We start from the raw sequence: 26678 nt of genomic DNA, 5'->3' as shown, positions 1-26678 counted from the left end.
ACCATCTACTGTAATTCCCTCTAAAATGTGTCCTTATGAAATTTTTGGGAATGTGTCCATACTCCTAACAATAGTGGCAACTATACCTGGTGTTGTAATCCCAATTGTAGTGATGACCATTGTTGTTTCCTCTTGTAGGCTGATTAAATGTCCACATAGGCTTTGATCTCCATTCAAATGCTCTATGTCCATTTTTTTGCAGTTGTAGTAGTGAACTTCAAATCTTGGTGTCTTCATGGTCTTGGTTCTACATTAATTAGCTTGATGTCTTTGTTTTTTGCATTTGTGACAAAAGCTTACATTTGTAGGCTTGTCATGTTGATGGTTGTTCTTGCTCTTGCACACATTAGAGGTATGTCCCTTTTTACCACAAAAATGAAAAATAGGTTTAGTGTTCGTACCGTTGTTACTCCTTTCTTCTACAGTCTTGGATGATTCTCCTTGTTTAGTGCTAGTGTAACCAAGTCCTAAAGTATCATTACTAGCCTTTGGTGATTTCAGTAGTTGCTCAAAGTACTTGATGGCTTCACTTGATTTGTTGAAACTCTCTATTATCTCCTTTTCTCTCTTCAACTCATTTTGCAATTGTTCATTCTGCATTCTCAAGGTGGAAATCTCAATGTCCTTCATGTTTAGCTCATGATGAGCATTCATCATTTGACTTAAGGTGTCAAGCTGCATGTTTGAGATCCTTTCAAACTCAATTGTCTTCTCTTCTAGTCTATTGGTTAGATTTCTCTTGTCATCTTCTATCATTGCCTTGTCTTCAATGGCTCTTTTCTTTTGTTCAATCACTTTACAAAGCATTATGGCTTGTGATTCTTGTTCAAGCTTGAGTAATATGATTTCTTTAGGTTGTGCTCTAGTTTTCTCCATCAGCTCTGCTATTGTTGCATCAAATTCCTTAGAATCTCCATTTGAGAATACTTGTGTGGTATCAATCTCCTTGTAGTGTATGTCATTTTCAGCTATGGCTATATCCTTCCTTCTTTTTAAGGATTTTCTCAATTCTTCTCTGGCTTCTTCCAATTTATGTAGAGCAAGGTGCACATCAATCACCCGATTGTCTATGATCTTCCCAAGTTTGAAGATTTCCATCTTTAGACCTTTTCTCTAAGTTGTTAGGCTTCTCCTTGTGAGAACCTTTGCTCTAATACCAATTGTTGGAATGTTCAAAATGGGAAGAGTACTTCTAAGAGGGGTGTGAATCAAAAGTATCACACTTTTAACCTTTTCTAATCCTTTAAATTAAATAACTAAAAAGTAAACTACATGCATGTAAACATATAAATGAACATAAACTAAACACATGCAATAACACATATAACACCAAATTTTGTAACCCAAAAACCCTCTAGGAAAAAGAAGGTAAAACTGGGGTGGGGATGATACCCACAAAAATCATTGCAGCAATAAATGTCTGACCACTTCTAATGGTTTTCCCTATGAAAGGCCTGCCTTGTTAAAAGCTTTATACTATGTCAATAGTGACTTGGTTAGAGGATTTACGAACACTTTACATGAAGTGTCACCTTGTTAAAGGATTTAGTCACCTCTTCAAAGGATCTACAAAGTAGCTATTAAGCTAACCTATTAACATAGGATTTTCACTTATCTAATACAATGGCAAGAAAGTATTAGGAATCTTTGACCTAATTGCTTACAATCTTCAATTACTGGTTTTAGGCACTTGATCTACTCCTTCTGACCTTGATCCTCTAAGATTTGGTATCTGATTGTGCCCCTTGTCCTTTGAACTATTTTGATCAACTAGATATGTAGTTTCTACTCTGTTTCTCTAATTCTTTCTCTCTTTCACACTGAATTTTGCTATAGTTTACCAATATACTACTCTCTTCTACACATGCAATGGGGTTCTTGTCCTCCTTTTAAAGATTGTGAAGACTTAGGGTTAGGTATGGATCTACGATCCATATTGAATCTTGAGTTCCAACTCATTCCTTGCATTTTCCTCATTAGTTGCATGCCTTCTCCATTTTTCTAATTGGTTGCATGCTAATTGCATAGGAAATGTAAAAGATTTATCCTTATCCTTTTTCTCCTTCAAAATCCTTCTATTTTGGCTCCAAAAATGGTTTACATCTGAGTTTATGAGGGTACAAAATCATATGTTGACTTTGTGTTACTCAGCACATACTAAAATACTAGTGCTCAACACATATACTATCCTGGCTTGCTTGGCACCTATTACATTTTATCTTGCTCAGCACATGTAAGATCATGTGTTGCTCAGCATTAACTATGACTCGGCACCTATATGTCACTCGACACTGATATACTTCTCAGCACCTAAAGTCACTCGGCACCTATTAAAAATTTGACTCGACAAACACTATGGCTCGGCATACATAATGTACTCAGCTTCAATGTAGAAAGTGGTTAAGTGTATTGACACTCAAATGTCAAAACCATCTAATCCAACAACCTATGTAAATGTTTTTTTTTTAACCTTCTAAACATGTATCTCTTGTTCATAAATAATAGCTTTGTTCAAATTCAAGGATAACTAATTATGATGATTGAATGCATATGTGCATTTATGTATGGTCACTATGTGAACTACTTTACATGCAAACATACACACTTGCATAGTACTTGTGCTAAATCAAATTAATCATTCATGTCTTAAACTCACAAAGCAATTATGCTTGCATTCAATCAAAATTATTCATACCAAACTAAGTATGCAGAAATCTATACTTATAGATTATATTATCTCTTGGTGATTGAGTAAAGAGGTCATGCATAATAATGTCCAGGTAATGATTGGATGCATCCACATTAAGTCATAATAGGATCGACAAGATGATCCATTTATGTTACTTCATACTTTGTTTTATTGAACATTTTATTTAACATAATCAATAATACTAGAATTATATAGCTACAACTAGTACTCTTGTTTATTTTTTAAAATCATATATTTTAAGACTATTATTTTTCTTAAAATTAGACTGTATATTTGTTATCACTTAAACACAAATATAGATCTTTAATAGTTATCTTTTTAATTTCAAGATCTTCATAGTTAACGTGAAGATTTTCCACTACTGGTCAGTGGAATAGCCACAATGTAGAGCCACATAGCTCATGGATTTTTCCACAAAATTATATTTGTATTATATTTTTGTCCTTCAAAAATATTATAGGTGAATGTTCTTCTTATTTTCCATAAATTTAATAATTTATCACTTGTCACTTGTCATTTGTTGTTTGATGTAATTTTCTACTCTGAGATAGAGACATCTATCATAAGGATGGACATACCAATTTTGATCACCCCGCTTTCAATGTTGATTCTCTTATCAAATTAATGAAACTACTTGAAACTAACAGCAAAATTTTCTGCAACTTTCTATATCAGCCATTCACACAACCATCTTCCTCCTACACCACCATAGCATGCAGCCCTTTTTTGAGGTTTATATCTTAGTCCCTCTTGGCTTTTGAACCTCATTGAACCTATTTCAAAATGGTTCCATTGGTTAAAGGAGTTTCATATGTTCAATAAGCTTATTGTCCTAGGTAGTTTAGTGGTTTCAATGTTTAGAAGGCTCTTGGCTTGGATTAGAGTACTAAGATTCAAAGACTCTATAATTTAGATCGAATGGTTTTTATCAATTTGTGCAAATGCTTTCAGATGTCTCTAAGAACATTTAGGTGCATTTTGGTTCATAATAGTCCATGGACCACAAATCAAAATCAAAGTTCACATTTCAAAGGCCAAAGGTTCTAAACATGAAACTAGTGATTGAAAGTATTGGTTCATCAATCTAAATGTATAGTTATGGTTCAAGTTTGACAATTCCAAGTACCCCATACCATTTCAGAAGACCAAGTTCAATGATTTGTATCTAGCAATTTGATGATATAGAAATTCAATATGGAGGAGGATATATTGGCATCATAAATGAATCATCCTATATCCATAAACAACATCTAATCTTTTGTAAGTCTCTCTCCTCTAAAGCCCCAATAGATGGAGCCATTATCACCACAAGTAGACTTACTCTCCTCAAATGAATTCAATCAAAAGTATTCATGCCAAACTAAGTATGCATATAGATTATATTATCTCTTGGTGATTGAGTAAAGATCAAATATAGTTTTCTAAGGTGATAAAATTGTATATGTAGATGTATGTATGTATGTATGTATGTATGTATCTTTGCATCTTGTTGTCATGCCCTTGTGATCTCTCTCTCTCTCTATATATATATATATATATATGTGTGTGTGTGTGTGTGTGTGTGTGTGTGTGTGTGTGTGTGTGTGTGTGTGTGTGTGTGTGTGTGTCTATGTATGTATGTACATAAATAGAGAGAACTTTGTATATACACATGCATAGATACATAGACACACATATGTGTGTGTATGTATGTATTTATACACATGCATATACATAAAGAGAAGCTTCTCTATATATACATATATGCATACATAGACACACACACGTGTGTGTATGTATGTATGTATGTATGTATATACATACATATACATAAAAAGAAGCTTCTCTATATATACATACATACATACATATACATGCACATATGTGTGTATGTCTATATATACACACATACATATACAAGCACATATGTGTGTATGTATGTATATACACACATACATATACGTAAAGAGAAGCTTCTCTATACATACATACATAGACACACACATATGTGTGTACCTATATATAAACATACATATACATAAAGAGAAGCTACTTTACATATACAGAGATACATAAACACACACATATGTGTATACATAAAGAGAATCTTTTATAACCACCTGCTAGGGGAAATATAAGAAATGCATGTTTAGAAGGAAAACAAAAGAAAATTTACTATTGAAAAAAATTGATCAATTATATATTGTCTTTAATATTACACAAAATGTCATACCTTTACCACTCAGTGTATGTCGAGCTCACTCGAACAATGAAGATAGTTTCCTGTGTCTTTCAAGAATTCCAATGTTTTCCAAGTCCAGAAGACACTATCTACCAAGTTCATTTGGGTGTCGAAGAGAAGTTCATAGAAGCTCAGAGTTAACCAAGCTCACTTGGTCAACAAAGAAAAGTTGGATGGAATTAGTATTAACCGAGCTCACTCAGTTAACGAATGAAAAGTTGGATGGAACCAATGTTAACCAAGCTCACTTGTTTACCAAAGGAAGTTTGCAAAGTTGCAATGTTAACCAAATTCACTTGGTTAATATAGGAAAATCATTTTAGTGATAGTGTCTACCAAGAAAGGTTGGCTAACAAAGGATTTTCTTATTTTGGAAAATTAAGTTTAATGATTTTTTTTGTTGGTTCTAGTTGACTTAAGAGATGAATATTAATTATTCTAAGGTGTATTCAAGCTGACTTGAAAATGCATATGGTATAAGTATAAGGTTAAGTTGAGGATTTAAGATAAATGAGAATATGTGAAAGATAAGAAGATGCTTAGAAGAAGCAAGTTGGAAGGATAAAAAAAATATCCTTGAGGAGTTGCAAAGATACATCCAATATAGAAGGATCAAGTACAGAAGCTAGAATTGAGATTTGAAATTAGCAAAGGTAAGTTTTCATTAGCAATCAAGTCATATTATTGTTACTCTCTAACCATTGTAGCAGTGAACTAAATATCCTAACAAAGTTGGCTTAACAACTATTTATAAATCCTCTAACAAGGTGGCATTTCTAGATTGAAGTGTCTAAAGACCTCTAACAAGACCACTCCTAACAAGGTGATTAAATCCTCTAACAATGTCACACATAACAGTGTGTTTTGTAACCTTTAACAAGGTTGACTCCTAATAGGGCTCACTTCAGAAGAGTGAAAAATAGTAATTAGTTGCAATTAGTGGTTTTTCTCAAATTGGGTTTCCATGTTACCTTGGTGTCTCTTGTGTTCATGCTATTTCTTTTATGGGTATGCAACTAAGTTAATTAAGGTTAATCAAACTTAATATCTTAAGATCTACATTTTTAATATTTTTTGAGTAAAATTTTTTATTATAGTGCTTACCAAGTTACAACATATTGATAGTGTTAACCAAGAACCTATGTGTTAGCCGAGTTACAACAACTTTAGAAGTGTTTATGTTTTGTACTGACATCTAAGGGATCTAGGATTTATTTTTGTAGTAATTGATTCACCCCTCCCCTCTTAGTTACTCCTCTTATATTTCCAACAATTGATATAAGAGCTCTTTTGGTACTTGCAAAGAAGGTTTCAAGGACCTAAGCTAAAGATCAAGATGTCTTATAGAAGAGAGATACCCAAGTTGAATAGAGATAACTTCGACGCATGGTAGAAACTTATGAAGTTACACTTGGCTACCATCAGTGATTCAAGTTTGAAATATTTGAACAACCCTTACAAGGATCCTACTAGAACATTGACCGTGGAGGATATTGCTAAAAATAAAAATCATAATATTATGATGATTGACATTGCATCTACTCTTAATTATTCTGAGTTTGATGAAGTCAAAGGTTGTACCACTACTCATGATATGTGGACCAAGATAAAAGACATCTATGGAGGTGATGATAATGTGAGAAGAGCCAAGGTAGAAACCTTAAGAGGTTAGTTTGATCATATGAAGATGAGATAACGTGAAAACATTGCAAAATATGTTGAGACAATCAAAATCAATGTAAGTGCAATCAAAGCCTCTAGAGGGAAAATTGATGATGCAAATGTTGTGAGAAAGGTACTTAGAAACCTTCTTCGTATCTATGCAATTAGAGTGTCATATATTAAATAGATGAGATCTAATCCTAATAACAAAATAAATTTTGATGCTCTAGTGGGAAGGTTGACAACATTTGAGCTAGGCAACTATGATAATCATGCTCCTAGTTCTAGCAATCTTAAGTCTAGATTTGAAGCCAAGTTGTCACTCAAGAAGAAATCTACAAAGTATAAAGGAATAAAATTTAAAAGTGAAAAGAAAGTCAGTTCTGATAGTGATCTTGAAGTCATTGAAGCCCTTCTTACAATAAGATATCCCAAAGGAAAAGGAAAGTACAAAGGTATAATTCCTCTAATCTATTTTTCTTATGAAGAAGTTGGTCACATTGCTAAGGACTACAAGGATAAAGGTAAGAAGTCTTGTTTCATGGCTAAAGATTTAGATAGTAGTGATGATGATGAAATGGTTTACATTGTTGTAAAAGATGAATCAAATAATGAATATGATAAGATGGCACTTATTTCTCATGTTAGAAAAAATGACACATAGATTATTGATAATGGTTGTTCTCATCATATGACTGGTGATAAAACAAATTTTAAACATATGGAATATTATGATAGTGGAAGTGTAATAATATGATAGTGAAAGTGTAAGAATTGGAAACAAAAAACCATGTTGCATAAAAGGAAAATGTTGTATTTCTCTAACCAATGAACTCAGATGTGACAATGCTTATTGGATTGAAGGCCTGAAGCATAATCTATTGAGTACGGCATAGTTGAATACAATTGGATTCAAGATAGAATTCATGAATGTAAGGGCCAAGCTGCTAGATGAAAAAGGAAATCCAGTTGGGTCTGGTAATCAAACAAAAGGTAACCTTTTCTACCTAGATCTTAGTGAAAGTTCATGTTTCATTGATCAAGTAGAAGAAAGATGGTTATGGAATAAAAGGTTGTGTCATGTGAATTTTGATAACTTGATCAAGATAAGGAAAAAAAAAAGAGTGATAGGGATTCCTAGTTTGAGGAAACCTAATATGGGTCTATGGAAAAATTGTCAAATTGGTAAGATGGGAAAGACAAGTTTCAAAAGAAAGAACTATCATTCTGAAGAAGTCTTGGAGCTAGTTCATACATACCTTTGTGGACCTATTGACATAGAGAGATATAGTGGAGATAAGTATTTTATTTTACTTTTTGATAATTATTCTAGGATGATGACAATAATGTATCTAAAAGATAAGTCTGAAGCTTTTGAAAAGTTCAAGTGGTATCTGGCTAGAGTTGAGAAAGAAAAAAGAAAGAAACTAAAGTGTTTGAGGTTAGATAGAGAAGGAGAATTCATTTGTAATAAATTCAATGAATTCTACATTGAAAGAGGAATCAAAAGACAAGTATCAACCCCTAGTACACCTCAGTAGAATGGTATAGTAGAAAGAAGGAACAGATTAATCATAGAGTGTGCAAGAACCTTGATGATAGACAAGAATGTTGCAATCAAATACTGGAAGGAAGAAATCACTACAAAAATTCATACCTTGAAAAAAGTATAGCTAAAGAAAGACTCAAATTAGACTCCTTATGAACTATGGTATGGCTATAAATATAATGTAATTTATTTTAAAGTATTTGATAGGAAATTTTATATTTTGAAGGAGACTAGGAAAGGTAAATTTGATGTCAAAAGTGATGAAGGAATATTTCTATGATACTCTAATAGAAGTAAAGCATATAAATGTTTGAATCTAACTACTCATAAGATCATAGAAAGTGCCCATGTGAGAATTAATGAATTTGCAGAAAAGAGTGAAGAAGAGAGCAGCAAAGAACCTGAAGACTATAGAAATTTTGTTTACTTTTAACCTAATACATTGCCTTATCCAATTAGAAGGCAACAAAATTCACCTCCTGATTTGTAGCTAGTGCATCCTGAGTCATAGTCTAAAGGACTAGAGTCATAGTTAGAAGCTACCAAGTTGCAGGTAGTAAAGCTCAAGTCAGAGTCTAAAGGACCCAAGTCACAAATAGTGGGACCTAAGCATGATGCAAAAGATCATGGTGAGGCAAGTGGAACAAATTCTAGATCCAAAGTGCCTATATTAACAAGATATGTTAGAAGGCACCATGCACTTGAGTAGATGATTGGAGACTAGTCAAATGGTATAATGACAAGGAACAAATTGAATGGTACATGTTTTCTTATTGAATTTGAACCTAGAATGGTTAAAGATGCTTTGAATAATGAAAGTTGGATTGAAGCAATGAATGAAGAGATATAACAGAAAGAAAGAAATAATACTTGGATTCTTGTTCCTAGGCCCAAGGATAAGAATATAATTAGCACGAAGTGGGTGTTTAGAAACAAGCTGAATGAAAATGGAGAAATTTCAAGAAACAAAGCAAGGTTAGTATGGTCAAAATTTTTCTCCTATTGCAATATTAGAAAGTGTTAGTACTCTACTTTCTTATGTTACACATAAAGGATTTAAAGTATATCAAATAGATGTGAAATCTACATTCTTGAATGGAATTCTAGAAGAATAAGTCTACCTAGAGAAACTTGAAGGCTTTGTAGACCCTATAAAAAGAATATGGTTTGTAAAATACACAAAGCATTATATGGTCTCAAACAAGCTCCCAAATATTGGTATAAAAGACTTCATAACTATTTGATGAAGATTGGCTTTCAAAGGACAAATGATAACATCAGCCTATACATCAAAGAAGGACCAGGTAAGAAGATTATGTTGGCAAAGATCTTTGAGGATGATATAGTGTTTATTGAAAATGATGATTTGTGAAAATATTTTTAGTGGAAATGAGTAAGGAATTTGAGATGTCAATGTTTGGTGAAATAAAATTCTTTGTTGGCCTATAGATTCAATAGAAGAAATATGGTATCTACATTTCTCAATCTAAGTATATCAAGGAGATATTGAAGAAGCATGGAATGTAGGATTCAAGAGAAGTTGGAACACCTATGTCTATTGGACATAAGCTTTCCAAAAATGATGATTCTAAGATGGTAGATCATACCACTTGGAGGTCTATGATTGAAAAACTTTAATATGTAGCACATACTAGGCCTGATATTGCTCTTGTAGTTGGTATGGTGGCAAGAGTTTTAGCTAATCCTAAATAAAATCATATGATGACAATAAAGAGAATCATGAGGTATCTAAAGGGTACTAAAGATTATTGCTTGTTGTACAAGAAAGGAGGCAACCTTGATTTAAAATCCTTCACTAGTGTTGATTGGGTAGGAAGTCTAGATGATAGGAAAGGCACCAGTGGTGGAGAATTCTTTCTTCGTAAGAGACTAGTGTCTTGGACAAGTAAGAAGTAGAATTTCATTTCTCAATCTACTGTAGAGGCAGAATATGTTGCAGTAATAGTTAATTGTTCCAATATTGTTTGGTTCAAACAATTACTGGTAGGTATGAAGGTAGAAATCAATGATACAGTGGTTATTTTCTATGATAACACGAGTGCAATCAATATATAAAAGAATCATGTAATGCATACCAAGACCAAGCATATTGCAATAAAATATCATTTTTTGAGAGAATTGGTGCGAGACAAAGAGGTGAGATTGGAATATGTGAATACTAAAGAACAAATTGCAAACATATTCACCAAGCCATTATCTAAGGACAAATTTTTGTATCTAAGAGTTAAGATAGGGGTAATTCCCCTATCTAAAGCTCGCTAAATGAAGTTTATTGATGCATCAACTAGAGCATGTGGAAGATCAGTCAAGTTGATGCAGTAATGAAAGGGAAGATTGCATATGAATTAGTACATCAAGTATATTGATACTAACTATATATTAACTTTGGCATAAGATGTCAAAGAGGGAGAGTATAATGTCATATCACCAAAAAAAATTTTGAAGATGTCGAAGAGGGAGAACTAGTGAAAGATGTCAAAGAAGGAGAACTTGATTTGATATCAGAAAGGAAAAGTTTAATGTAAAAAGAAGATGTTGAAAATAGAGTAAATAGGGAGAGTTTTTTGTCAAATGGAGAAATTGAAGTCAAAGGGAGTTCACACTAATAGAAGGAGTGCTCATGGATGAGAATCACAATGAAACTAAGGATATTTTCCTTGCTTTTATTTTTCTATAAAATTTCATTGTATTATGAGATGTTGTGTTGCCATCAATGCCAAAGAGGGAGATTTTTGAAAGCAATTGATCAATTTAATATAGTCTTTGATGTTACAAAAAATGTCATATCTTTACCAGTCAATGTATGTTGAGATCACTTGAGTGATGAAGATAGTTTCCTATGTCTGTTGAGCATTCCAATGTTTTCCAAGTTTAGAAGATAGTATCTACCGAGTTCACTTGGACGTCAAAGATAAGTTCATAGAAGCTCAGTATTAACCAAGCTCACTCTATTAACAAAGGAAAGTTGGATGAAATCAATGTTAATCGAGCTCACATGATTAACAAAGGAAAATTTGGATGGAACCAGTGTTAACCAATCTCACTCAGTTACCAAAGGAAATTTATGAAGTTGTAGTGTTAACCAAGTTCACTTGATTAACACAGGAAAATAATTTTAATGTTACTGTCTACCGAGTAGGGTTGGCTAACAAAGGATTTTCTTGTTTTGGAAAATTAAGTTTAATGGTTTTGTTTGTTGGTTCTAGCTTACTAAAGAGGTGAATATTAATTATTCTAAGGTGTATTCAAGCCAACTTGATAATGCATATGGTATAAGTATAAGGTCAAGTTGAGGATTAAAAGTAAGTGAGAATGTGTGGAAGATAAGGATATGCCTAGAAGAAGAGAATTGAAAGGATAAGTAGAATATCCTTGAGGAGTTGCAAAGATACATTCGATCAAGAAGGATCAAGGACTAAAGCCAGAATTTAGATCTGAAATCACAAAGATAAGTTTGCATTAGCAATCAAGTCATATCATTGTTACTCTCTAACCATTTTAGTAGTGAACTAAATCTTCTAACATAGTTGGCTTAATAGCTATTTGTAAACCCTCTAACAAGGTGGCATTTCTAGATTGAAGTGTCTAAATACCCCTAACAAGGCCACTCCTAATAGGATGATTAAATCATCTAATACGATCACACCTAACAGTGTGTTTTGTAACCTTTAATAGGGTTGGCTCCTACTAGGGCTCACTTTAGAAGAGTTAAAAATAGTAACTTGTTGCAATTGGTAATTTTTCCCAAATTGGGTTTCCACGTTAAATCTTGGTGTCTCTTGTGTTCATGATATTTCTTTTATGTGTATGCAACTAAGTTAATTAAGGTTGATCACACTTAATATCTTAAGATCTTCATGATCAATATTTTTTGAGTAATAGTTGTTATTACAGTGCTTGTCGAGTTATAGCATACTGATAGTGTTAACCAAGTGTCTGTGTGTTAACTAAGTTACAACAGTTTCAGCAAAGTTTATGTTTTGTACTGACATCTAAGGGATTTGAAATTTATTTTTATAGTAATTGATTCACCCCTCTACTCTTAGTTACTCCTCTTATATTTCCAACATTTACATAGGTACCTCTTCTCCCCTTGAAGAAAATCATAGAGCACTAAAATATTCAAGCCTAAATACACCATAAATTACATCGTTGTCACAAATTTTCCTCACAATTTGACCCCAAATATTATAGTGCAAAGGGCACAAAAGTCACAAGGGCATGATATGACAATGAAATTAGAGAGCAAGGGTATGGAGATCATAAGGGTACGATAACAAAATGTAGAGATCACAAGGGCATGATAATGAAATGTAGTGATCACAAGGGCACGACAAAAAAATCATAGATCTCCATTGTTCCCCACCAAGGGCATGACAAAAAAATATAGAGATCATAACAAAAAATACACCAATAAAAAGGGAACAAATTTTTTTAGAGATCTCCACCCTTGATCAGAGCTCTCCACCCTCTTTTGTACGCAAATCCCCATAATCAAAACAAATGTGGAATAATCAACAATATATATATATATATATATATATATATATAATCAACTTCACATTATGTTCTAACTCTAGCATAGGTGTTTAATCCTCTATAGCTTTCATTTCATCATTTCAAAATTTAATTTTCAAATTTCCTCTTCATTATATAGCCCTTTCCACCCTAAAAACAACTTTGTTAATTCATTAAAATTAGGACTTGAACAAAGCCAATGATACAAAACCTATTGCCTCCAACATTGCAACCATATGATAAATGGGAATAGCGCATGCCCGAGTCATAACCTGGTTAAATTAGTCTAGTTGCTAATTAGTGAGGTTAATTACAAATTCTTGTAGAATTGTCATCAAATCAGGTACAATAAATTGAACAATCAATTGTTCCCAGCTAGCAAAATTAAATACATTTTTTTAAGATGATAAAATTGCATATACACATGCATCACTTAAATGCCACACATGAAGCATATTCCCAACCTTGAAACACTCTTATAAGAAATGGTAAAGCAAATGTAGATGCAATACATGACAAATTGCACAACTTGTCATCTTTATATATACAAAGAGATCTTTTTTAAGATGCTTATTACTTATTAGCCACCAAAGAAAAAAATTATCTAGTTGCATACATGTTCCAGAATCCAAATAATTAATCAATAAACATCACTCAACCCAGGCTAAGTGACCTAGTTCAAAATCCTATGCAAAAATAATGCAAACTAGGCAAAATGGGTAGAGTTAGCAAGAAATTTTAGAAAAACATATCATAGCAGATATTTTTAGAAAAAAACAAGCCATAACCTAGTTAAATTGGTCTAGTTGCTGATTAGTTTTGTTGATTAAAAATTCCTATAGAGCTATCATCAGATCGGATACAATAAAATGAACAACCAGTTGTTCCCAGCTAGCAGGATCAAATACAATTTTCCAAGGTGATAAAATTACATATGCAAATGTGTGTATGTGTGTATGTATGTTTATATTTATGTATGTATGTATCTACATATGTGTGTGTGTGTGTGTGTGTGTGTGTGTAGAGAGAGAGAGAGAGAAAGAGAGATCTTGTGGATTGTGGAGATCTTTGGAGATCTATCATTTTGTTGTCATGCCCTTGTGATCTTTGTGTATGTATGTATGTATGTATTTATATACATGTGTGTGTGTGTGTGTGTTTGTGTGTGCGCGCGCGCATGTGTGTGTGTAAATAGAGAGATCTTGGCACAATAGAAAAATAATAAAACTCACTAAACAAGTAGCATGGGCATAGATGCAATGGCAACACCTATTGGTAAGTAGAATCCTCTTTTTCTCTTGCATTTTTCATGTGTTTATTTCACTTGAACTATTATTTTGTAGGGGGCATTTTCCAATATTGGATTCATTTTATGGAGCAGGCAATGAGGACATTCCTAGATCAACCTTACATTTAATAAAAGGAATATCTAATTAAATACTAGCTTTTAAACATAATTATATGAGTGACTTAGGATGTATATAGTTTAACCTTAGATTAACTGTAAACTACAACACAAAGGTTGCACTGGAGTAGTATGGTATTGTAATTATAGAAAACTATTTGATTCACCCAAGTGGGTGTATGATGGCAAGAGTTGTATTAGGTGAGTAAAGCTCATCAATGGTTATAGGAATATAGCTACATTACAATAATTATAAACTAGAACTACATATTCATTACAGTGAGTAGTTCAAGGGTCTTAATCCCATGGATACACGTATGTAGGTAGTCTGGTAGGTGGAGTATGCCTTCAGTGTGCAAACATCTTGGACATAATTAGGTAGTACTTAACTATTTTAAGACATTATATGTTAACTCATGAGACTCATTCCCTTGCAGAAGCCTCTACTACAATGACATTACCTCTAAACCATGTAAAGGATGTTGAAGTGGTTCCCAACCTTGAAACACTCTTATAAGAAATGGCAAAGAAAATGTAGATACAATACATATATTATTATTATTTATGTATATGTATGCATGTATGCATGTATGTACATGTATATATATGTATATGTATATGCATATGCATATGTATATGTATCTATATGTGTATGTGTATGTGTACATACGTAGAGAGATCTTGACACAATAGAAAAATTGATCCAGCTGCATACATATTCCAAAATTCAAATAATAAAATAATGTTAGGTAGACATTTGTGAGCACTAGGTTTGTGAAGGCTGCATGCAAAAACATGCAGAAGCAAAAAAGGTCTTGAACATTTTCAGTGACACATTTTCCAAGAGCATACACAAGTTCATCAAGGTGACTTCCATTATTAAATTTTCATATACATTTTTCTTGTTATCATTCATTTCTTTATTAATTTTATTATAAGAATCGATCACATTTTGGTATTAGGTGATGAAACCTATGGGTACAATTATCTATTTAGAAAATGAGAGTATTATCATTTGGTATTGTGGGTTATAAATAGAAATCTCTTTATTGTCTAACTGTGGAACTAATTTTGAACTGGTGGGTACATTGCATTTCATTTGTAGATTAAATAGAGCTCTTGGTAGTGTGGGTTGTAAAGAGATTTCATTTTTATGATCTACTAATGTAGAAGATTTTTTTAATCGCAACTTCAATTGGTACATATGTGTGTAGGTTATGAAAAGATCACAAGTTCTTGTTGATCTAACAATGGAGATGAATTTCATACAAGTTGAAATGATTCATATTTAAATTATAAATCTTTTGGTATGGTGAAGTAGATAGAGATTTGATTCTATGATTTGATGTATATGTTGTAATTATCTTTTAGATTTTGTTTTTGTGGTCTCATTACGAGTCTAACTTTCATATATGTTGGATTGCTATTGGAAATCATCTATAGACTTAAATATAGATATTTTGGTATTGTTTATGTGGACTACCTCTAGTAATAACCTTAATTATTACTAGTCATCTCCCACAGTTTGGATCCTACAAGGGAATATTGCTTGTGTTCTTCTATGAGATTCTCCCTTCTTCAACCAACCAGCAAGTAGATAGAAATGCACTAAAATTGATGAGAGGCTTTTTTCATGTGCTCTATGAATGAAGTGTATTCAATAAGAGGATTATATATGTCCACTAATCATAGATGATTAAACTTCATTATTTCAAGCTTTCATTTCAATATTTCAGCATTCAAGTTTTCAAGTTTTCTCTTCATTATATGTTTGGTTTATCATTGATTTCCTCTAGTTTGATTACGATGCATCTCAACTAGCTACTCCAATGATGCAATCGCCCATCTATCTCCAAATTGTGGAAGTAGTTATTGTTTTATAGAATCTACTACCACTTTAGAAAATATTTTTCCTCCAACATTGAAACCATATGATAAATTGGAATAACATATGACCAAGACATAACCTAGTTAAATTGGTCTACTTTATGATTAGTTGGGTTGATTAAAAATTCTTGTAGAACTATCCTCAAATTAGGTACAATAAAATGAACAAACAGTTATCCCTAGCTAGCAGGATTAAATACAATTTTCCAAGGTGATAAAATTGCATATGCAAATGCATCACTTAAATTCCATGCATGAAGCACATTATCCAACTTATAACAAATGGTTGGATATAAAGGTTGCATATGCTAGCCCAACAATGGAAGCCAAGGATGTAACCATGCATGTATTGGTGCACTCTTCCTATGAGGATCCCAAGTATCTACTATTGTTGTTAAGTTGAGGATCATTATATGATCCAGAATGTTATGAAGTACCAAAGCCAGTAGTAATTTCTCCCATGTCTCCAGAAAATGTAGCATAGGTTCAGGGTCCCTTGGCTCCCAAAAATATTGTAGAAGCTATTCTCACTACTAGAAGAATAACTTCAATGAAGAGTTGAGTGTAAGAAGTTCGAGAAGTAAGTTTTGCTTCTATCTAAATGCCATAATCATGAGTCTCATTCCCTTGTAGAAGCCATAACCTAGTTAAATATATGTATATAACAACCCAGCTAATCAACAACTAGACCCATTTAACTGGGTTATGGCTTGTTTCTTTCTAAATATATCTTCTAAGATTTTATTTTTCTAAAATTTCTTGTGAACTCTACCCATTTTTCCTAGTCTGCATTATTTTTGTGGAGGATCTTGAGGTCAGTCACTTAGCACTTTAAAAAAGATTTCTCTATATATATATATACATAGATACATGTATGTATGTATGTATGTATGTATGTATGTATGTATGTATGTATGTATGTATGTGTATATATATATATATATATATATATATATATATATATATTTATTTATTTATTTATTTATTTATTTATTTATGTATGTATGTGCCCTTGTAATCATTGTAGTTCGTTGGTGTGCCCTTGCGATCTATGCATCTCATTGGCATGCCCTTGTGATCTTTGTATATGATGTATGTATGTATGTATGTATGTATGTGTGTGTGTGTGTGTGTGTGTGTGTATGTATTTAAATGTATATCAACAAAGAGATCTTGGCAATAAAACTCGCTCAATAGGTACCATGGCCACAAATGCAATGGTAACACCTATTGGTAAGTAGATTCCTCTTTTTCTCTCTCATTTTTCATGTGTTTATTTCACTTGAACTATATAAGGAGTGGATTAGGATGTATATAGGTTAACCTTACATTAACAGTAAACTACAACACAAAGGTTGCACCAGGGTATTACAATATTGCAATTATAGAAAATTGCCTAATTTTCTTGAGTGGGTGTATGATGGCAAAGAACTATATTAGGTGAGTAAATCTCACTAGTGGTTATAGGAATACAGCTACATCAAAATAATTAGAAACTAGAACTACATATTCATTAGAATGAGTAGTTCAAGGGTCTTGATCCCATGGATACGGGCATGTAAGTAGCCTAGTAGGTAGAGTATGCCTCCAATGTGCAGACATCTTAGGCATAGTTAGGTAGTAGTTAACTATTTTAAGATATTATACATTAACTCACGAGGCTCATTCCCTTGTAGAAGCCTCTTGCCAAATCACCCAAGATGGCTAGAATATATGGCTGAGCACCTCCTATATTGTTTAATTTCTTGAGTTCTTCTCTAACATAATTCTAATTATGTATAAGAGGATTATACGTTGTTTCATTATTTCCAATGTCTATGTTCACTCTAAATATGTACTCATTCTTATTTTTAGCACATTCTTTGACAACAATTTACCTTTTGATTGTTTTTAGGGCCTAAGCTTTGGAATCAATGTAAGTTATGTTGTCACAAAAGTTTGCACCATTGTCTAAAGTTTGACCTAAAGGAAACCTTGTGAAACATGGAAATAATCTCCAAGTTGTGGGACTTGAACAATGAGATTGAGTCTCTAGAGAAGGTTAGCTTTGTTAGTATCGAGATGAACCTAACTACTTAATTAAAAGAAAAAGGAGAAGGAAATGCATGAAATCAAACTACCTAGTTTAATCTAGAGGGGTGATACACTAAATAGTATATTCAGTCTTATCTCTACCTAGAACTACACAGTTCATCAATATAATCCCAAAGTACAAAGATTCAACATTTTCTTTAACTCAACAATCACATACAGATTAGAAACCAATGGAATGTTATAAGGAATGAACTTCAATCTATATCATTCATAGGAAAAATTGATACAGTGTAAAATTTGAAGAACAAAAGCAATACATTAATAGAAGGCAAGAATATTGTGTACATGTATTAATGGAAGATAGAGGTACAATACAAAAATATATTCACTTAGAGGAAAAGGAAATTATAGGAGTGGAGTATGCAATACAGTTGATATAGAATTAGCAAAAAACTAACTGGCCCCTGAAAGAGCTACAAAATTTTTCCTTTATAGCTTAGGCATAACAAAGACTTCAACTGAAACCATAAAACTCAACCACTCTCTTCAAGCTATAGAGAACAATAACTACTGAACCTAGAAATATTTGATCAAGTGCACATTCATATGTAGAAAATCTTATTTTTGTGTGAAACCTGGGCCCTAAAGAGATAGAAATGGTGGTCATAACTTCTTTGACTAGTAGATAGATTACCATGGTAGCGAAGGAATGTCTTGTTCATTTGTCAAGCCTTGAGAACATAAAAAGTTGGTTGCAAGCAATCAAAGGATTTTTTTTCCATCAATGAGTTGCTTTGAAATTGTTCATAATAGTGTTAGGTCATCTATGTCATCGATTCAATCAAATTCAACTGTCGACCTCACCAGCAGCCTCATATCTTTGAAGCATTCCACCAGATCATCTTGCTTTTCCAACTACCCCGCCAAGCCTAGACTTTATCTTTGTTGCTGCTTCTTATCCCTATTTCCTTATTGACTACCAAGGCTTGAAAAACTATGACTTCTTCATCCTAAGCATTATCATTTTTTTGTAGCTTGAAATCTCTTCAATTTATTAACCACTATGACCTAGTGATGACCTTGAAACTAACCACCTCACATCCTTATAGTAGTTTAGAACCCAACATTTTCTTTACCTATGATGTCACGATGCCCTTATCCTTAACCATATCACCTCTTCCCAACCATCAAACATAAATATTTCCCTAACCATGTGACATTGCAATGATCACCCTAGATGACTACTATCATTATTTTGCAGTTTTGTAACCCAAGAACTTAACTAAAAATGAAGATGTGATTAGCCCTTACTCAATTATTTCATGCCATCGCAACCTCACAACTTGAATCCTTAACTCATTTATCAACCTTGTGAAGGTACAATCAAAGCATTTTTTGCTTCATTATCTTAACCCCAGGTTACTCTTAACCATTTGCAACGATGTGATAACCATTTGACTTAACTATTGGTGTCTTTTGCACCTTCACAACTCAAAAACTAGAGTTTACTTGACCATCTGTGACCATGTGATCATTCAACAATTGACTACATGGAGAATAGTACACGTGTCATCTTGTCACTTTCTCACTTCAATTATCCTTCATGCAACTTTGGAAAATAAGAATATGACAAGCGTTGAGCTACTTCCAAATCAACGGGCATGATTGATCATGGGCCTTTGAAGCTTTTCCTCTTTTGATCCATTGAGATCTCCTAGGATATTGACAACCTGTCAACCACACAACATCATCAATGAACCCACTATATATCTATTGTTTCCCCACAAGAACACAAGCATTGTTAGATCAAGAAAGATTTGACACTGGAGATTCTATTTTGGGGCCACATTGTACTTTTTCTTTTGATGCTCCATAAACTCTGGAAATGTCAACACGTGGCCATCACTATGTCACCAAAACTGGGTCCCACTAAAAATGGACATAGGGAAGACATGTGACAAATGCATGATTTAATATAAAAAGAAAGGGGTACAAAGCTAAAATGGCTAACAAGTTAATTTGCATGGTAATAGAATTTCTTGAATTTATCGACACAGTGCTAAGTGGAATCCAAAAAAAAATCATTTCAATTCTTCATTGGTGACATAATTGTATTGTATTCCTTAATTTTGGATGTAGTAATGAGAGTTTTAGCTCAGACCATGGGAGAACATTTGAGTTGTGAACATAAAATTGGGAATGATTTATGTCATGTTTTCTTCTTCTTCTTTTTTAATCTAAAATCAAATTCACATTGTGTTTTAACTCTATAATAGGTGTTTGATCCTCGATATCTTTCATTTTAGCATTTCAGCATTTAGGTTTTCAAGTTTTATCATCATTATATGTTTGGTTTATCAATAATTTCCTCCAGTTTGATTACAATGCATCTCAACTAGCTTCTCTAATGATGCAATCACTCATCTATCTCTACGTTATGCAAGCACTTGTTGATTTATAGAATCTAGATAGATACCAAGAGTTCCAAAGCCATAAAATTGAAGACCAACATGTGTATTTCCCATTGTAGGGAAAAACTGGATGTCATGTTTTTGCGCATATATTGCAATCACTTCCTTCAAACTCAACTAAGGTGCACCCATGGAATTATTTAGGTGAATCCCACTACCCATGGAAGTTGAGGCTTGTTGTTGAGCATATGTTTTTGCTTCTTGTTGCTACTGAAGTGCCTCAAATTGGTGTTGCTCCTTCACCTTAAGATATCTTGCATTCTCTCTAGCCCCAAGTTGTTCCATGGTCATACCCTCTATAGCTTGATTTATCATTTCAAGGGATACATTTAGCTGACTTCTTATCCTCTCATTAGCAAGAATCTTGGGGTGAAATAATTCTTTCCATGCTAAAAACCACTTTGTTACTTCATTAAAATCAGGAGTTGAACAAAGCCAATGATACAAAACCTTTTGTCACTTTCAAAAAAATGTTGCCTCCAACATTACAACCATATGATAAATGGGAATAGCACATTCCCAAGCCATAACCCAATTAAAGATTGATCCTTTCTTAAAGATTTTAGATGGTAATAGGGAATTTAGACATTAGAGGAGGGAGGGGGACAAATGAGCTTCCACCTTCACATGTTTGGCCCTGATTAGTAGAGAATATTTAACTATTCATGAAACCAAGTGAAGCTCAACATTAACCTACGATTGTCTAACAACTAATTGTGTAAATATCTTAGTTTTAGGCAATGCACAAGGACACCATAGTTCAAATATGCAATGTCAATTCAAATGCATACGACACAATAGGTTTGCATTTTTGTTAGAGGTCTTTAATTAGGTATTTTAAGTTATAGACCATCACAAATATTGTTCATGATGATCTATAATTTTAAAAACTTAATAGACCTATTAAATAAATGTATTCATGTTGTGTTTTATCAACTCTACCTATTGTCCATGCATTTGAATGCAGTTGCATGTGCATTCTCAATTAAGAGTAAAAGAATCTTATATTGGATGTGATGGAAAAATGACATACACTAGAAGATAAGAAAATGATGTCACTTTTACAAGTCTAGAACTTTTTTTGTACTTTAAAGATTGATCCTTTCCTAAATATTTTAGATGTTAATGGTGAATTTTGATGTTAGTGGGGGTAGGACCAAATGAGCTTCCACCTTCATGTGGTTGGCCCTGCTTAGTAGAAATATTAAACTATTCTTGAAACCAAGTTAAGCTCAACATTAACCTATGATTGTATGATAACTAATTGTGTGAATCTATTAGTTTTAGGCTATGCAATCTCAATTCATATGCATACGACGTTAGGTGGAGCTAAACAAACCCAACAAGTTTTCATTCTTGTTAGAGGTTTGCATAGACATATTAAATAAATGTAAACGTGTTGGATTTTGTTAACTCCTTCTATGGTCCATGCATACATAATGCAGTTGTATGTGCATTCTTGATTCAAAGTGGCAAAATCTTATTTTAGATGTGATGGAAAAATGGCATGCACTAGAAGATGGAAAAATGATGTCACTTTTATAGGTCTAGAACTATTTTTCTACTTTAAAGTTTGATCCTTTATTTTAAAAAATAGATGTTAATAGGGAATTTAGATGTTTGGTGAGGGGGGGGGAATGATCTTCCACCTTCACATGGTTGGCCTTGATTAGTAGAGAATATTAAACTATTCTTGAAACCAAGTGAACTTCAATATTAGTCAATGATTGCATGACAACTAACTCTATGAATCTACTATGAGCTATGAAAGCATCATAGCTATTCAATGTTTGTCACCAATTTTTTTTAAATTAATATATGTCATTACAATTGAGATGGACATTTTCAACAGCTAGTTATTGGTCATGCGGCATTCTTGTCACATGCCCATTGCTATTGGGACGGATGTTTCCAATAGCTTGTCATGGTTGCAATTGGGACAATGAAAACGAAATCCTTGCCAATGACTTGGCCCAATTTATAATAGCTATGTCCATCACAATTATGACAGTCACCCTTTCTGTTACAAATTGTGATGAAAAAATTTTGACATCCATCCAACGGGAGACAATTCCTCTTTCTATCAGTTGGGCAATGTGTATCTATCATAATTGTGATGATTTTCCATTGCAATTTGGGCCCAAATGTAGTAGTAATACTAGGCTTTGGGGGCTTGTTTGAGACCATACAAAGCTTTGTGTAATCTATAAACCATATCTCATTTCCTAGGATCTTTGAAACCTTTAGGTTGCTTAATGTGGACTTCTTCTTCTAAGATTCCATTCAAGAATTATGATTTCGTAGCCATTTGATATACTTTGAATCCTTTGTGTGTTGCATATGCAAGTAGTGTTCTAACACCTTCTAGTCTTGATATATGAGAAAAAGTCTCTCCATAATCAATACCTTCTTGAGCATAAATTTTGCATAATAACATTTCTTTGTTTCTTGAAACTTCTCCATTTTCATTTAGCTTATTTTTGAATACCCATTTTGTGTCATTTACATTTTTGTCCTTAGTTCTAGTAACAAGAGTCCAAGTTTTTTTCATTTCAATCAGGTCAATCTCTTCATTCATTACCTAAATCCAAGTTTCATTTTATAATGCATCTTTAACAGTTCTAAGTTCAAACTTAGTAAGAAAACATGTACTTTTTAATTTGTTCCTTGTCATTGTGCCTTCTAACTGATCTCCAATTATTTTCTTAGGTACATGATGCCTTCTGACATATCCAAAAAGTCTAGGCTTCTTCTTTTTTGATTTTGGATTTGTTTCACTTGATCCACCTTGCTAAAAATGATTTTTTGAATAATATTTGGGTCCCGTTGTCTATGACTCAGGTCCATCAAATGACTTAGTTTGTATTGGCTGAAACTTAAGTCTTTCTGACTGAGACTCGAGTCCTTCAAACTATGACTCGAGTTGCACTAGTTGTAACTCAAGTTAAACTAGGGATTTAGGGGACTCGAGTGGTGAAGACCATTGGTTTCCAATTGTATTGGCATGAACCTTTGGTAAGGTATCAAGTTCACAATAGACAAAGTTTCTATAATTTTTAGGTTCTTTTCTACTTTGTTCTTCACACTCTTTTACAAATTCATCAATCTTTACATGTGCACTTTCTACAACTTTTTGAGTAGATAGATTCAAACATTTGTAATATGATTTTCTCTTATTGGAGTACCCTAGGAATATGCCTTCATCGCTTTTCACATAAAATTTCCTTTTCTTGACTCCTTCAAGATATAACATTTGCTTCCAAATACTTTGAAATAACAAACATTAGGTTTATAGCCATACTAATTTAAAATATGTTTGATCTAAGTTTGACTTTAGCTAAACTCGGTTCAAGGTATGAATTGTTGTGTTGATTGCTTCCTTCTAGTATTTCATAGCAACATTCTTCTCTATCATCAGTGTCCTTGCACAATCCATAATTGATCTATTCATTCTCTATACTATGCCATTCTATTGAGGTGTACCAGGTACAAATACATATCTTTTGATTCCTCTTTCATTGCAAGATTAATTGAATTCATTTGAGATGAATTCTCCTCCTCTATATGACCTTAAAGAATTTAGTTTCTTTCATGTTTCTTTCTCAACTCTAGCTAGATACCACTTGAACCTTTGAAAATCTTTTGATTTATCATTTAAATAATAACTATCATCATCCTAGAATAATCATCAACACACAAAATAAAGTACTTATCTCCATAATATCTTTTTATGCCAATAGATCCACAAAGGTCTGTATGAACTAGGTCAAACTTCTTCAGAATGATAATTGTTTCTTTTGAACCTTGTCTTTCCCATCTTTCTAATTTGACAATTTTTGTACATGCCCTCACAAGTTTCTTTAGGATTGGAATACCTCTAACCCTTTTAGTCTTTCTTATATTGACCAAGTTATCAAAATTCACATGACACAACCTTTTATGCCATAACCAACTTTCTTCTACTTGAGCAATGAAATATGAATTTTCAGTTAGATCTAGGTAAAATATATTACCTCTTGTTTGATTTCTTGTCCCAACTAGATTTCCTTTTCTATCCAGTAACTTGGCTTTACTATTCATGAATTCTACCTTGAATCCAATGTTATTCAACTATGCCACAATAAGTAGATTATATTTCAGCCCTTCAACCCAGTAAGCATTGTAACATCTAAGTTCATTAGTTAGTGCAATACAACCTTTTACTTTAACATAAGAATGTTCATCATTTCCAAATCTGAAACTCCCACCATCATAGTGTTCCAAGTGCTCAAATTTAGATTTATTACTAGTCCTGTGGTGAGAACAACCATTATCTATGATCCATGTGTCATTCTTGATAACATGAGAAATGAGGGTCATCTCATTATATTCATCATCTAATTCATCCTTAAAAGAAATGTAAACCATTTCATCTTCATCAGTATTGTTAGAATCTTTAGACATGTAATAAGATTTTTTACCTTTATCTTTGTAGTCTTTATAGCTTTAAATAATTCTTATCTTTTTATTTTTCATGCTTCTTTTCTTCTTTTCCTTATTTGTTTGGACACCTTGCAGCAATGTGACCAACTTCTTCACAAGAAAAATATATCAAAGGCATTTTTCATTTGTATTTTCCTTTTCCTTTAGGGAATATTCTTCCAAGAAATGCTTCAATGACTTCAAGATCATCATCAATACCATCTTTATCTTCACTATCAAACCTTTTTCTTTTAGATTTTGTAGCTTTCTTTTTGAGGTATAGTTTAGCTTGAAATGCAGACTCAATGTTACCAAAGTTAGGAACATAGTTATCAAAGTTATCTAACTAAAAGGCTATCAACCTTCCCAATGCAAAGTTATATCATAATTAGGATCATATCTCATTTCTTGAATAGTTGAAACTCTAATTGCATAAATAGGAAGAAGGGTTCTCATCCTTCATGTATTCCACATAAGGAAGGAGATCGAGAAACCTACTCTCATACTGAGTCACTGTGAGACCTCTCTAATAAAGATAATGGAACTCTTCTATCTATTTCTGTCAAAAATGCTCTAAAAAGTACCTCTCTTGAAATCTTTCTCGGAATGATTCCCATGTGAGGGTATCCATCCTCACTCCACCTATGATCTCCTCCTGATGCCACCAATTGGAGGCATCCCCTCTCAACTAATGAACTTCTAGGTGAGCCTCTAGATTACTCCCATAGGGTCATAATACAAAGCACCACTGTAGGCTCTACAATCATGCCTCTTCTACTGTTCCCTCAGTGGAACTGGTAAATAATGGTGGCCCAAGTCGAATCAATTCCCTGATATCATCTCCTCCTATATGTCTAGGAGGTCTGTCAAGTGGGGGTCTTCTCTAGTGTATTGACTCCCCTTCATGCTCATCCTACCCCTCTAACTATCTCAGTGGGGGACTCCTAGTCCTCTCTCTGCCTCTAGGCCCACCTCCTCCAGGTCCCTCTGTTTCCACTACTGAAATCTCCTGAACTGGTTGAACTATCGGTACTACCCTCTGTTGAACTACATCAATCAAAGTCTGAAGTGCATCAATAATGTCTTGATTTAGGTTAGGTGGTGGTGGAGGTGGTGGTGGTGGTAGTGGAGGTGCTCCATTCCCCTGTCCCGCTCTACCACCTCTCGCCCTACGACCTCTACCTCGTGGGTTGCTTCGAGTAACAGGAGGCATCCTACACAATTTAATGTTTAGTTTAAGTTTTAGAAGCGTAAGGGTTTAAGGTTCCTAGTGTTGAAAAACCTGGCTCTGATACCAAAATGTCATGCCCAAACTACGAGGGCAAAAACACACCAAAAAAATTTATTTTTTTTGAAAAATAATTAATAATTAAAAATGCTCTAAGTTTGATAAGGTTGAGTTTAAAATCAATGGGTATGATTAGATCATCAAAATTAAAACTTTCTTAGTTTAGTCAATTAATTAATTTAAACAAATCCAAATTCAATTTATGAAAGTTTTAACACATAGATGTTTCATTTACTTTAAAGGATAAAAATAATGATTAAAATAGAAATAAGGATTAATACCCTTAAATCAATTGGATAACAATTATAATTCGAGGTCTAACTATTTTGAAACTTTTGCACTAAAAAGATATCATCTAATTGAAATAACATTTCATCTACCATTAAACTCAGATTAAGATTTCAATATTATTTAAATCTATTCTTAAATATCATAACAAACTTAAACTTTA

The sequence above is a fragment of the Cupressus sempervirens genome, chromosome 11 (assembly GCF_028749045.1).
Source record: "Cupressus sempervirens isolate cs-2001-9-10 chromosome 11, ASM2874904v1, whole genome shotgun sequence".
In the NCBI taxonomy this organism is placed as follows: Eukaryota; Viridiplantae; Streptophyta; class Pinopsida; order Cupressales; family Cupressaceae; genus Cupressus; species Cupressus sempervirens.
Note: the sequence above shows the minus strand (reverse complement) of the source record.